Consider the following 16,218-nt stretch of genomic DNA (forward strand, 5'->3'; position numbering starts at 1 on the left):
ATCAAAATTGATGACTGCTTCTCTACTCAGAAGGATGTTGATCAAGGGGTCCCTCAGAGGTCTGTCCTTGCTCTCACCCCGTTCAACTTATATATTGAGCCTCTTGCAGTCCTACTAAGAAAGGCTTGGTTTTCCTATTATCAGTAAGCAGATGACACCCTTCTTTATTTAAAGTTCTACTTGCCGAATGATATCCCACATCTCGTTACCACTTTAAACTCTGTTCCAGACTGGATGACTTCTCATAATATAAAATGGAATCTTTCCAGTACTGGATTCTTCTTCATCTCCTCATTCAAATTACCACAACCAGCACCATCCTGGATGGACACACTCAACATACTTAACAGCAAACCCTACCCACCCTTATTAACTGTGCTGAATCCATGGGTGTCAATCTAGATAAAAAGTTCAACCTACAATTGCAATTCAACACATTGCCCAGGAATGCGCATTATCAACTGCGTCTTCTCTGGGGAATTCAGAAATCTCTTGTTCAAACACTGGTCCTCGCCACAATGGTTTATTGTAACTCTCTTTTAACTGTTCTCCCCAAGATCCATCTCAACCCTCTGAAATGAATCCAACATTCAGTGACACATTTTATCTATGGGGCCAAAACCAATGACCATATATCACCTATGCTGGTCACTTTTCGATGGCTACCCATTGAAGCCAGGACCACGTACGATGGCTTACATCACCCAAAAGACCATACACATGTCCACTCCTCGCTACCTAGAGGACAAACTTAAGCTATGTGAAGGCTCAAGACCACTGCGAAATACAAATCTGTTGCTTGAATCTCCAATCTTTAAAAAGGAACGTCTCACAGCTGAATGTTTTTTAGGAATAGTGACCAGGACATGGAACTCCTTATCTCTAAACCTGAGTACCACCACTTCATTGGCAATTATCAGAAAGGAGTTGAAAGTCTTCTCCTACAAAGGCACTTCTGCTAAATCTCCCAATGTTTAACTCTTGACTGGAAATGTGCTCTCACATCTAACATCCCCTCAGCTACATTTTCGGTGGCAATATACTCTGACATCTAATTCTTAGGTCAACTGGACTACCTTTGCTGCATTCGAGCTCACCAATTGTGTACCTTCTTGCTACTCCAACTTATATTACCTACGTTCTCGAACTACTGTTATTATGTTAATTTTTTATTGATGAGCTTATGTAACGACCTGGGATTTTGAAATTTTAAATCTTATGTAACGATCTATGTTTTGTTGTAAAGCATGTCAACACCTGTGGGTATTTCTGCAGTATATAAAAATGCATAAATAAATAATGGTGTTGCACACCTCTTTTGCTGTTGTATTGCCTTTCCTCAGCCCCACCCCGTCTGGCTTCCTAGTAGAAAACAAGGGAAAAAACTGGGAGGAGATTCTGATATGGCCGTTAAATAGATTCAATAATGTAAATAAATCACTTGTTTACACAGGAACATAAATAAATAGTTACACCAAATTGTATCACATATTGCTGTGCCACTAAGCTTTTTATCCTTTTGTAAATATAGATATTTACACAAAGAATTCATGTAAAACAACAGTACAATAGACCTTTCGCAAGCATCAGAAAGTAAAAACAATATTTTCTATTGTTTGCCTATGTATAAGAGATATGATTCAGTCTTGAGGTTAGCTTGTTTCTTTTTATTTTTATATATCATGCGAAAAAGGGCTCTGTGAATTAAAGCACTATCAACAGAACAATAACATCCACAAACTGGTGTCATAGCATTATAATCGCAACATAGCTAGGACAAATAAACAAGGATAAGAAAACGGACGTGCACAGAGTTCAAGCAGTGGGAGATTTCACAGGAGAGTGCTGGTAGAGAGCCAATCCAGCACTGCTAGTGATACAGCTACCCTGAACCATGTCCTTCAAGCTGCGGATTGCGAAGCAGGATGTTCCAGAGATGGGAGCCTTCCACGGCACTTGTGCAGCCATCTGCCAGACTTGTCTCTGGATGCGGCTAGCATTTGTGCTCCAGGGGCTCAAAGCTTTTGGTTTGATGGTTTAATGAGGTAGACAGGGCCAAGCCTTTGAGTTGCTCTATAGATTTTAAGTTGTGTGAAATGCTTGATCGTCTTGTCTCCTGTTGGGCTACATGTACTACTTCCGACTTTCTAGTTTTAATTATCCACTTGCAGTTACTACTTCGGACTTCAGTGTTAGTTGTCCTCCTTCATTTACTACTTCAGATTTTTTTTTGTTAATTGTCCATTTCCATTTACTAATCCAGACGTTTTAGTTGTCTGCCTTCATTTACTACTTCAGACATTTTAATGCCATGGTAATTGTCCACCTGCATTTACTACTTCAGATTTTTGTGTGTTCGTTTTCCGCTTCATTTACTACTTCAGATTTGAAAAGCTAATTATCTGCTTGCATTTACTACTTCAGACTTTTTTGTGTTAATTGTCTGCCTGCATTTACTACTTCAGACTTTTTAGCGTTAGTTTTCCGCCTTCATTTACTACTTCAGACTTTTTGTGTTGTTGTCCGCCTGCATTTACTAGTTTACCGTGTTTAGTCTTAATTGTTTCCTCTAGTGTTCAGCGAATATATGATTATACCACGATTTCAGTTACCGCGCATGGCTTTACCACGCGAATTTTACCTCGCAAGTGGCTTTACCACGCTGGTATTTACAACGTAGCATTTTACTACGCTTTGCAACGTCTTACCTTCACGTCTTTCTCCACGAGCCCTTACTTCCATCCTCCTTTGAAACAAGCGTCAAAACACGTATACCAAAATAAAAAAAGGACTGCTTTTTTGACGTACACGGCACGTCTTTGGGGGAGGCTCTTTCCTCTTTCTTTTAAATTTATGTTCGTTTTTTTGTTAAAGTAACCTGCTTGTTATTTTTGGGGGGGGAGACCCCCCCCAGCCCCCCTCCGAGCCCCCCCTCCCTCTGCCCCCCCATGCCCACGCAGATCGACTTGAAGGAATACCACGTCTCCCCCCTAGCCCGTGGTAAAGACGTCGTGGAAGGTACCCTGCGTGGAAGGCACCCTGCGTGGTAAGTGTCACGTGGTAAACGTGAGTAGTGGTAATGCCTTCGTGGTAAATGATGTTTCCCGTGTTCAGCAAGACACAATGTACTATTACAATATTTATGAATGTGTTTCTAAGGGCATAGAATGAGGCACTGATTTCATGAAAACATGTAAAGACAACATGCATGATGCAAGAGTACGAGGCTCCTCTGCCGTTTACATCAAAGAACTGACCTCAGTAGCTGCCAGAGAGGTCGACTCGCTTCTGGTCACATTCCTGGACCGTACGTTAGGACTGTGGTTCAAAATGTTATTCATTGCTCTTCTATATTTTTGTGACATTATGTTGTACAGTATGGGGTTGATCGACGCACTGAGATAAAAAAGAAGCATGGAAATAAGGTTGAAGTATTGAGTGATGTCATACAGTCTTTTTTCCCCAATGCTTGTCCAAGTAAACAAGATTCGACCAATGTGAAATGGCAGCCAGCACAACACAAAGGCCAGCACCACAACAGCTGCAAAAAAGAATGAAGGTGTTACTCGTCTGCAAAACCTGGGATACATCGATATTAATAGAGATTGGTAACAGTAAGACTTCATTGTGAAGCATCAAAATTAGCATGTTTTTGACAGAAAGACTTGCCATTTCAGCTTAATGCAGAGTTGTGCACAGGTAGATTGAGAGGATAGATTTAGTCTTCTGTCACACACTGTGTGAAACTATACATTAATCCTTATGTTCAAGGTTCTTCATTGCAAAATTTTAACAATAATGACTCATGTTTTTGAGTTCATGCATTCTACGTTAAACGTTTCAAAATCTTGATTGAACATATTAGTAGGACAATCTTATATCTCTTTTGTAATATTCCCCCATGATCAGATTACAAAAACAAGCGTGTACTGTATACAAATAGATTCATGACAGATATCATAATCACTTTTGATAATTCATGTTCTCCCGCAGCCCATTGCACACCAGACATCTTCATATATGCCGTCCTTTTCATATCAAAAGCTGTCAAGGCCTGGACCAGGCAACATTTCTGTTATCATTTTGTCTCCTACTTGAAGGACTTCCCCACAGCCTTCCTCAAACACCAGCGAAAAACTAAGTAGAGCCTACTGACTTCACAAATTACAGACCAAAATACACATGAAGCATCACGAGCAAGGTATTCAAGACACCAGTATTCAGGCAACAATAAAAATCTTTGAGGAAAATAAAATCCTGTTGGATTCCCAAACCGGATTCCTTCCCATGAGTGGCACCCAAACATCAATGATTACCAACTTGGATAACCTCAACAGAACAGTTGACTAGAACGGACTGGCTACACGCCTCCCACTTTACCGCTTTGTGGCTTTAAACTAGATGGCATAGGTTCAAATTAAACTGAATGGACCCCTTCTTACCTCACAAATCGATAACAAATAATGGCCCATCAACCCTTCCTATCATGGTCTTTCAGTGTCACAACAGGTTCCCAACATGTTTCCACTAACTTACCACTACTTTTCAACACCTATCTGAACCATCTTTGGGACATTATCAAAACATTCATTCTCCTGCTACATTGAATTGATGACATTCAGATCATCCTGAAGTTGGAAAACTTTAGAAACATGGATGTTTGTCAAACATCTAAAACTCAATTAATTACGAATAGAAATATGGTCCACTGTCCAGTCTCGCGCTGTGTCCAATGCACCATAAAGCACTCCCCAGCAAAGTCAGAAAGTTCAAAGTCATCATGGACATAGAACTGTCACTAATACCTTAGGCTAATCAAATAATTAAATTCTCTTTCAGACACATAGCCATATTCCTCACATTCTAATGGGTTCAAGCTACTCATATGAATAGGCACTTTCTAGCATGTACCAACAGCATATATTTAGGACTCAATCAGTTCTTCTATGACAACTACGGTAGATTAAGAACTTTGCTGACAGACATTTACTGCCCCTTCAATCAAGGAATCATGCAATGTCAGCACTTAAAGCCATCCAGTGGCTCTCTACGATCAGAAATATCTGTAGCCAATCCACCTTATCTGCATAGTGAACCTGGATTTTGTGCCTTTTTCGGGACTCCAATTATGTTGGACTTATAAGCACTTTAACCCTGCTAGTGGCTGTACTCTCCCATTTAATATTGTTAAATTGACTTATCCATGAGTGGCATATTTAACTTGTCTACATATCCTTGAATATGGTGTAGAAAATAAACACAGGGTTTCAATGTTAAATGTCAGCTATGATCTGCACACCTAATGTACCATTTACAGAGTGGGCATGTAAAATATGGCTTTAAGCTATCGATATTGAAGTCTTTTCTTGGATATCTACTGTACATTTTTTGTCCAAATAAGACCTCCCCAAGATTGTCCGTCAATTCATTTCAAACCTCTTATTTCTTTTGGGTTCTCCTCAGGACCCTGGCTAGTTAAATGTTAATTCTTTTTGGATTAGGCATTCACGGTCTTTACCAGAAATCTTCTACTGTATTCCATTAACTTCCTTCTATTCTCCTAAGGTTCCTATTTTAATTTGTCAGAATGCCACGTCTCCCCGGTACCTGCTTGCTTCAGTCTCATGCACTTATCATTGCAGAGGTATTCATATTTAAAAGTGGCGCATGTGTGAAATTAAAGTGGGCATGTTCCTTCAGTGACTAGACCTCTAAACTATTTGCTCTGTCAGGGCTGCAACTGGATCCTAGGAAACAACAAAGTACAGATTATACATTTTAATTTGTAACTTTTGACAGGAAGTAGCTAGAATAGTAATATCATCTATTTTTCATATTTATTAAAAATCCAATTCTTTGATGAAGTTGGAATTTCAATAAATATGTAGGAAAAGTAACTTTTAGAAAGTTATTTTTTCACTGCCTGGAGCTACTGGAAGCTAATATGAATGATCCTTCCAGCAATGCCCAACCAGTGTTTGACCTTAATGAGATGTGGAAACGGCAGCTAGAGCAGAACAATGTTTTAGGCCTGGTGACTGGATGGGATGGGTGTTGGGCATGTGGTCCCTATCAGATAAGGAAGGACTATTTTCACTGGCAGGGCTGCAACTGGATCCTAGGAAATGGCAAAGTACAGATTATGCATTTTAGTCTGTAACTTTTGACAGGAAGTGGCTACAATAGGAATCCAAATTCTATTTTTCATATTTATTGAGAAATAAAATTATTTCGTGAAGTTGGAATTTAAATAAATATTTAGGAAAAGTAACTTTTAGAAAGGTATATTTTCACCGCGTGGTGCTCCTGGAAGCGAATACTTATGTTTAGAACCTAGTTTCCATTGGAAAGTTATTTTCTGACTTGCTGATAACTTTGGCGTTGTTTGACTAATCTTCATGAAATTTTCCCCCAAAAGTGCAAAATGTAGGTTCTGTGTGTCATGGAAAGTTTAGGGGTGATCAGTGCAGTGAGGACCAATAAATAGGGGTATGAAATAAGGGTGTGTTTGCAATGTTAATTCCCATAGGAACGCATTGTTGAACCTACAGCCCGAGCTGCTGGATGGAATTGCACCAAATTTAGCAGAAAGTTAGATGTCATACTGATTGTGTTTTTTGTTAATTGTTGTAGATCCATTCTGTAGTTTTTCAGAAATTTAAGAAGAAAAATGTAGATATATCTCTGGTTGTGAAGCCTTTGTGAAAAAAGACGAGCTTGTGCAGGGAAATGCACTGCTTTGATTGGCTGCCAAAACTTCAACCAGGAAGTGTTGCCAGCCATCTTGGGGCTTGAACCCCCCTAAAAAAGTAAAAATAATGAAAAGGGGGCAGGGTAGGAATACCCTGAACCCCAAGCCATGGGACCCTGTCCCGTCATAAAAGCATTTTAAAAAACAAAAAGATTTGCCCGGATATTCGCTGCAAAAAAAGTACGAGCGCACGTGCTTGCTTTAAAATAACCCTCCCGGGTGGGCTAGGTCCTGGGGACATAAGGTAAATATAGGTGGGCACATGGGGCACCCCTCCTAGGGTTTATCAAAGCACCAAGACCACCACTTTTTATTATTAATGCGGGTGGGCCATCTCCCTGGGTCTATTTCCAATTATGTGGCTAATCTTAACAATATGGGGGGCCTCATGGACCCCCCCCCTGCCCTGGGGACCACCCCCTCCCCAGAGTTCAAATAAATAACAAAGCTCGGGGGCTCTGGTCCACCATGCAGCCCAGGAACCGCCACCGCCACGGAGCACACATACAAAAATTAAGAAGGTCCGTTGCGGACCCCGGGTCCCAGGGACCACTACATTTCCGGGGCAAGTTTGAATAAAGGAGGGGGGCTGCATGGGGCCCCTCCAGAAGCCCCACATTGCCCTGGGGACAACCACCCCCCAGGGCCAGCTCCAGCAATATGCTGGGGTGCCCACTCCCGGGACATTGCTGTTTACTATGGCATGGCAGGAGCACCAATTCCTCCATGCCATAGCAAAAAGTGTGCTCTGCTTTGAGCAAGCGAGAGCATTATGATCTTGCTTGCTCAAAGTGGAGCACACTTTCCTTTTTACACCCAGGGAGCTACATGTTAGCAGCTCCATGGGTGTAAAAAGCAATGCCGGCTCCTGTAGGAGGTGGGAGCCAGCCGGGACTGTGGAGGCCTTCAAGCTCCCTCCACGTTCCCCAAAGAGTAGGCCATGCCCCATGGGATGGGGTCACCGGGTCGAAAGTGGCCCGGGAGGGGGGTGCTTGGCCGCCCTCCCTTTAACTATTATAAAAAAAAGAAAGAAAAGGTGTCACCCTGGGGGATTGGGTCCCCGGGGGTTGAAGTCAGGTGGGGGAGTGGAGCCATGCAGCCTCCTCCCCTTTTTATAAAAAAAATATAAAGGCCTGGCCCAGGGGGTGGGGTTCCAGGGGGACGAAATCGGCCCCCTCCCTTTTTTAAAGACAAGAAAAAGGGTAAGCCTCAGGGATGGGGTCCACAGGGCTAAAAAATGGCCCGCAAGGGGGTCGCTTGGCTCCCCCTCCCTTTAAATGGAAAAAAAAAAGGCCGGGTCCCTGGGGCCAACATCTGCCCAGGAGTGGGGGCCATGGGGTCCTCCTCCTGTTTGTGAAATAAAATCAAAATCCAAAAAGGGTCAAGTCACAGGGGATGTGGTCACAAATTGGTCCAGGGAAGGGGAGCCACGTGCCCCCCCCCCCTTCCTAAAAAAGCCCCAGGGACTGCCATCTCCCTGGGTCCATTTCCAATTGTGTGGCTAATTAAAACAATATGGGGGGCCTCGTGGACCCCCCTGCCCTGGGGACCACCACCTCTCTAGGGCTAAAATAAATAAAGAGTGGGGTGCTCTGGTCCACCATGCAGCTCAGGGACCGCCACCTCCAAGGGGCACACATACAATAATTAAGGAGGTCCGTTGCGATCCCCCGGGGACCACCACATTCCCAGAGCAAATATGAGTAAAGGAAGGGGGCTGTGTGGCCCCTCTCCAGGAGACCCACATGGACCTGGGGACCACCACCCCCCAGGGCCAGCTCCAGCAATATGTGTGGGTGGCCACTCCTGGGACATTGCAGTCTGCAATGGCATGGTAGAAGCACCACTCCTGTCATGCCATAGCAAAAAGTGTGCTCTGCTTTGAGCAAACAAGAGCATTATGCTCTTGCTTGCTCAAAGTGGAGCACACTTTGCTTTTTACACCGAGGGAGCTGCATGTCAGCAGCTCCTTGGGTGTAAACAGCAATACCATCTCCTGCAGGAGGTGGGAACCAGCCAGGACTGCAGAGGACTTCAGGCTCCCTCCACGGTCCCCAATGAGGAGGCCATGCCCCAGGGGATGGGGTCCCCGGGGCCGAAAGTGGCCCGGGAGTGGGGTGCTCGGCCGCCTTCCCTTTAACTATTATTACAAAAGAAAGAAAAGATGCCACCCTGGGGGATGGGTTCCCCGGGCTGAAGTCAGGTGGGGGAGAGGGGCCACGCGCCTGGTCAAGGGGGATGGGGTCCCTGGGGCCGAAATCGGCACCCTCCCTTTTTTCTTTAAAAGAAAAGAAAAAGGGTAAGCCTCAGGGATGGGGTCCCCAGGGCTTAAGAATGGCCCTGAAGGGGGTCGCTTGGCTCCCCCTCCCTTTGAATGGAAACAAAAATATAAAGGCTGGGCCCCTGGTGATGGGGTCCTTGAGGCCAAAATCTGCCCAGGAGTGGGGGCAGCAGCGTCCCCCTCCCATTTTTTAAATTAAAGAAAAATCAGAAAAGGGTCAGGTCACAGGAGATGTACACCCCGGGTCCCAAATTGGTCCAGGGAGGGGGACTCACACGCCCTCCCTTCCTAAAAAAGAAAAAAATCAACAACAAAATAGCTGGCAACTCGCAATAGGCACTGCCTCCTTCCTCCATTACTATGCAAATGCACCTCCTGGTGTGCTCCTGGTTGGGGATGAAGTTCCCTTTGCTGCGGAGGGTTTTAGGGGCCAAGAAGACCTCCTGTTACCTACAGTAAGCCTCACACAGTGGTATTGCTGAGAGGTGGCTGGCGGCCATGCCCCCTTTCTCCACCAACCTGAAAATGCGTCCCTCGGTGCACTGCTGGTGGGGGGATGAGCTTTCCTTGGCACCAGGAGCTGCATTTGCAGAGTGGTGGAGAAAGGGGGCATGACCTCTGATGACCTCTCAGCAATGCAGCTATGTGGATCTTACTGGAGGTGACAGGCCGGCTGGTTGGCCCCCAAGGACCCTGAAGAGCAAGGGGACTTCATCCCCCAACAAGTAGCGTGGCAGTGGGGGCGCATTTGCAGAGTGGTGGAGAAAGGGGGCATGGCCACCGAAAACCTCTCAGCAAATCCACTATGTGGGACTTATTGGAAGCAACAGGAGGATTTGTTGGTCCCCAAGGGCCCTCAGGAACCAAGCGGACTTCGTTCCCCAACTAGTAGTGCACTAGGAGGTGCGCTTGCAGAGTGGTGGAGAAATGGAGCGTGGCCTCTGACTACTTCTCAGCAATCCTGCCTTGTGGGACTTACTGAAGGTAACAGGAGAGGTAGTTGACCCCCATGGACATCCTCGCTGAGGGATGGAACAGCGGCGATAAGAAAAACTGAAATATTAAATGCTATTTGCCCACCCTGCGTGCGGCTGCGTGGCTTCTCGGCCATCACACACACCATTGTCTGATGGACATTAATATTGTGGTATTGATATCCATTGCCACGGATGACAGTTGACCCGCGGCGCTCACTCACCAAGCGACCTACATCAGGCTCACGCTACAGGAGGTCAGGGAACTGCACACTGCTTCATTTGTTTGCAAGGTGGTTCTAACCCCACACCTACTATAGTGAGACAAACGCACCATACATATTGGCATACTCATCTCCGTTGCCTCTCACGTATGTACTGCTGCTGCAGTCCTGTTCTATCATCCTCATCTGAACACATGAGGGTCTTCAGTCCACACACTTACTAAGAGAGGGGTACTGCATGCTATGACTCAGATCTCCGAACAGGGCCCTATCATCTGCTACAGAACGCAGCAGGTTGCCGATTGATGCATTATTAATTCACTATACCCACACTCAGGGAGGAGCGGTCACGGTGCTGCCGGCACGACAACCTTCTGTTCTCCCTTCCCTGATGGTCCGCGTACACGTTCCCATTTCCTTCGCCTGTGTCACTCCACCTGCAGTGTTAAAATAGGAAAACCGGATGGCCGTCAATCCAAACTTCTGTTCGAGAGCAAAAAGGCCACCACGCGCTCTAGTTCGAAAGAAACAGAGCAACCCAACGAGGACCAAGCGCAGCCTCCACAATCCACCCAAGAAGATGAAGTCAAAACTCTCCTTTTGGCTATGAAACACAGCCTTACAGACATTTCAAGCAAAATGGATTCCATGAACAGCCGCATGGATTTTATAGCTCAGAAAGTGGATTAGCATGACGATCAAATCAAAGAGGCAGAAGAGCAAATCTCGGATAATGAGGATGCAACTTCTCAGATACAACGACAAATGGCGCAAATGGACAAGCTTCTTAAAGTTATTGCTGCAAAAAATTAAGATTTAGAGGCGTGCAGCCGCCGTAATAATATCCGCATCATTGGAATACCAGAGAGTACCAATGCTGGATGCAAGGAGGAATTCATAGAGTGCCTACTGCGCAATGCCTTGGGCGCGGGGGCCTTCTCTCCCCACTTAATAGGTGAAAGGGTGCACACATCACTTGGCCCCAAACCACCACCTGGTAGCACCCCACGACCGATTGTAGTCCGTCTCCTTAACTACTGGAACTGTGATACGACTCTCAGATTGGCCAGGGAAAAAAAGACACTCCATCAGGAAGGCATCAAATTCACCATTTATCCTGACTTCGCGAGGCAAGACGGAAATTCATACCGGTCAAACAAAAACTCAGGACGACGCAAATGGAATATATGCTCATGTACCCGGCATGCCTGTAGATCCTGTATCAGAGCAAGCAACAGTTTTTTTACGACTCCACAACAAGTTGACATATTCCTCAAGCAGGTCAAAAAACATTCTCTGCATCGAGCAGTTAGTGAAAACCACTCCAGGTCTCCATCTCCCATGACTACGTGACTTGGATGGTCTAAAAGGGACAGTGCTGGTGACATTTCCCTGTAACCTCCACTGCCACTGCCATCCAAGATGGCTACAAGAGCCAGAGAAAGGACAGCCCCCAACACCCAGGAGGAGGACTCACCATCGCACACAAGACCCCGCTCTGACTCTCCGCATCCAGCACTAGCGACCCCCACTCCAACAAAGAACACCTCAACTTCCAGATCCAGACCAGCCCCAGGCCCACGCTACGCGGCACTATCATCTACAGATCGCCGGGACCCCGCACCCAGTCTGCAACCACTATCGCTGAGCTCACCGCACCCCACGCAATCACCTCCACGGAATAAATTCTACTTGGGGACCTGAACTTCCACCTCGACAACCGCAACGACCCAACTCCATCAATCTCCTCAACAACCTCACCAACCTCGGATGGAAGCAGCTGGTCAACATACCCACACACAGAGCTGGACATACCCTCAACTCAATCTTTGCAGGAGGAACAAACGTCCGTTTCAGCCACACCACCAGCCCCTCTGGATGGACCACCACTGCATCCACTTCACCTTCAACACCAGCACTGCACCCAGGCCCTCCACGACCACCATGAAGGAGATGGAGCAAGGTCACAGAGGAACTCCTCATCACCACCCTCCTCCAAGACCCCCCCAGTGCCACGACTGACACCAACTCCGCAGCCACAGAACTTCACAGCTGGATCTCCCACTGCACCGACAAACTCGCACCCCTCCGCCACCCTGACAAACAAAGCCCTCTAACGACCGCTTGGTTCACCACAGAACTACATGAAGCCAGAAACTCATGCAGACGCCTAGAGAAAACCTGGCAAAAACAGAAAACCACAGAGGCATGGAACAACCACACGAGCACCCTGAAGGAATACCACCAGCGCATAAGAGACACCAAACGGACCTTCATAAGAGATAAAGTCCAGACCAACACAACCAACGCTAAGGAACTGTTCAACATCATACAGCAGTTCACAAAAACCCCCTGTGAAGTCACGGACATCACACCTTCCCAGGAACTCTGCGACAAGCTCAGGTCATACTCCTATCTGAAGATCAAGGCCCTCTACGACAATTTCAATGAACGGACGCAGGACACCACCTCCCCACCTACGCCACCGATAAGCCAACCTTCATAACATAGAATCCCACCATTGTCGAACAAATCATCACTACCATGAAGAAAACCCACTAAGGGGCCCCAACAGACCCCTGCACACTGTACATATTCCAAAGGGTTGCCGCCATCGCACCCGCTCTTGGACTGACCATCAATGCTTCCTTCAGGTCCGGCATCTTTCCAGATGACTGTAAGCGGGTGGATTTTAAACCCCTCCTCAAGAAACCCACGGCTGACCCAACTGACCTGATAAACTACTGGCTCATCTCTCTCCTCCCTTTCACGGCCAAAGTCACTGAGAGACTCGTGAACGCCCAGCTGACCACCTTCATTGAAAAGCACTCCATCCTAAACGCCTCCAACTCTGGATTCTGCAGCAACCACAGCACCGAGACTGCTCTCCTCGCCACCACTGACAACATCCGCATTCTTTGACCAGGGTCACACCGCGGACCTCATCCTTCTAGACCACTCCACAGCCTTCGACAATGTTTCTCACCACACTCTCGCAGCCAGACTTCACGACGCGGGGATACAAGAAGCCACCTTTGACTGGGTCAGATCCTTTCTCTCTGGCATAACCCAGAGGATCAGACTCCCTCCCTTCATCTCCAAACCCACTGATATCGACTGTAGAGTACCCCAGGGATCATCACTCAGCCCCACGCTCTTCAACATCTATATGGCCCCCCTCGCCGCCATCGTGAGACAGCATGGGCTCAGCATTATATCCTATGCAGACAACATCCAGCTCATCCTCTCACTCATGAAGAATCTTGAAGACACCAGACTCGGCTTCCAGGAAGGAAGGAAGAACGTGGCACCCTGGATGAAAGATTCAGAGACCCTGGGACCCTGCACCTCTGCCTGGGACAACACCTGGTGGCACTGCACCCTCGGGAATCCACCCATTCCTAAAGACCACGCACGAAACCTCGGCATTATCCTTGACTCCTCCCTCTCCATGTACCGCCAGATCAATGCTGTTGCTTCCACAAGCTTCAACTGCCTGTGCATCCTCCGCAAGACCTTCAAATGGATCCCCCCCAACTGCAGAAAGACCGTCACCCATTCGCTCATAACGAGCTTACTGGAATACGACAACGCCCTATAAGCCAGAATCAAAAGAGCTCTACTACACAGACCCCTGACCATCCAGAATGCTGCTGCCAGGCTCATCCTCGGTACTCCACATCACGAACAAACGGAGCCTGAGCAGTGACAAAACAAAGTGGGGTTTCTTCTTCTTTTTTTACTATTTTATTTTTTCTTCTTTTTCATTTGAATGCAGCAAGCCTCATCACCTTGGCGATATCCTTGATTGGCTGCCGGTGCTGCGAGGAAAGATCAGTGATAAATACATGTAATAAGTACTCACTGCTGGGTGGCGGCAGGGTTTTCTTCTCATTCCTCCTTTTCTAAACTTGGACTATGCCGAGCACCCCTTTACCCTCCTCTACCCCATACCACTGGGGGGCTGCCTAGTCAGCTTTGGGAGAAGGGAGTCTCTCGTGACCCACTAGCGACCCCCACCCAGGTGTTTCCTCCTTACTGTTTTCTTTTAAAGGGGTGTCTGACTTGGATTACTATGTCTAAGGTTGTTTGGGAGGTGGGTGGGAGTATCAATGCCAGCAAGATTGTGGTGCTTTTGTTGGGGGGGAGACGTGTGTTGTTTTTTAAAATATGTACCGTATTCATTGTTCAGCCGGTAGACATGCAAATATTTGTTGAGAAATGCATTCACAGAGCTATGCCTAATACACAGCACGTTGAACACATTCCAGTCTCTTATGGCTCCACATGCAGAGGGGTTAAAGGTTAACCTTCTCACCTTGAATATTAGGAGGTTGGGAAATCCCCGTAAGCGTACACAAACCCTTTCATATCTTGACCGACAGCAGATTCATATTGCTATGTTACAGGAGACACACATTGACCCACACTGTTCCCCCAGGTTCGCTAATAAGTGGGCCTCAGACGAAGTCTTCTTATCATTCAAAAAGAACACTCCATTCATTTTGGGTGTTATGTACCAAGACTCATTAGGTAGGAGCTGCATGATCTGGGGCACACTGGATATGCAATAGATAACACTAGTGTGCTGTTATGGGCCGAATGTGGACAATCCAGACTACTTCCCTACTCTGTGGTGGCAAATCCTTAAAGTTGGATTCCCTCATATTGTATGGGGAGCTAATTTCAATCCTGCATTCTGCCCCTCTGTTGACAGATCTGAACCAATTGCTCACCACTACACTAAAACGTGGGACACATTAACAAATATGTTTACCGCTCATGGTCTCACGGACGTGTGGCGGCATGTCCACCCAGATAGAATGGAAGGCACCCATTTTACGGCCCTACACTCAACATGGGCCCATCTTGATTACTGGATAGTCTCCCACAGAGTTGTCCCATGGATACACACTGCTGAGCACCAAGCTAGAACATACTCTGACCCCACGTTATTGGAGGCTTATGCCAGGGTCTCTATTGGTCTCTGTATTCAAGGCTGAACTAGGTGCAGAAATTACTGATTTCTTTCAGAGAAATCCAGGCTCAGGTTCACACATTGGCACGATTTGGGAGCCCTTTAACGTAACGCTCAAGGGGTTTTGTAACGCTAAATGTTTTAGCGTCTTAAGAGACATCCGTCCTAGTCTACGGAAACTTGAAGAGGAGTTGAAGCAATTAGAGGGTGTACTGTGGCGGGACACCTCAGGTTCCAATTGGGCTACATTTAGAGAAAAATTGTCTGAGTAAATAGAGACTGCAGAGTGCGAAATTAGATTCCGGGGAAAATACTCTGTAGCGCGTAAATACGGGGAAGGTGAGAGACTGGGCATTAGCGTTAGAAATCTGTCAGCCTCGTTTCTCTAATTACATCCTAGAAATTGGAGATAAAGAACGAATACAACATAGAGACCGTCTTGATATCCTCTGAGTCTTCACTGAGTTTTATGCCGACTTATACAGGAATCGCAGAACTGAATCTCCGGACTTCTCCATATACCTGAAAGACATAACTCTGGGATGTCTAGGAGATTCTCAGCAAGAGTTCCTTGCAGCTCCTTTTGAAGATGATGAGATATGCGCTGCAATTATGCAGATGAAGTCTGGGAAGGCCCCGGGCTCCAATGGCATCCCTATAGACTTATACAAGACGAACATCGATCACTTGCTCCCAATACTAAAACTAGTCAAAAATGGATTCAAAATACTTTATTCGGTTAAAAAGACAAAAATAACCATAAAAGTAGCATATAGAAAATACAGTTTACACAGGGAGTCATGTATTCATTTTTTTTAAAATACCTATGTACAATAAGGAGGTTAGTTCATTAAAATCGATTTACGGCATTTAAAAATAGATTTAAAAAATTCACCCATTGAGGCTACCATAAAAACAGTTTCCAGTTTCTGGCACTCTAAAAACGCTAAGCGACATCTTCGTAAATTTAAGTCTTTAAGAATCGGGATGATACATTTCTTTCGCGCAAA

The 16,218-nt window shown here is 46.1% G+C and overlaps 1 pseudogene; it reads right to left on the bottom strand.

Moving 5' to 3' along the window:
* Positions 1–3,239: 3,239 nt before the first annotated feature.
* The window catches only part of LOC144828235 (growth hormone secretagogue receptor type 1 pseudogene), a 184,586-nt pseudogene continuing 171,607 nt past the window's right edge, over positions 3,240–16,218 (bottom strand).

This window comes from Lissotriton helveticus, chromosome 4_1 (assembly GCF_964261635.1).
Source record: "Lissotriton helveticus chromosome 4_1, aLisHel1.1, whole genome shotgun sequence".
In the NCBI taxonomy this organism is placed as follows: Eukaryota; Metazoa; Chordata; class Amphibia; order Caudata; family Salamandridae; genus Lissotriton; species Lissotriton helveticus.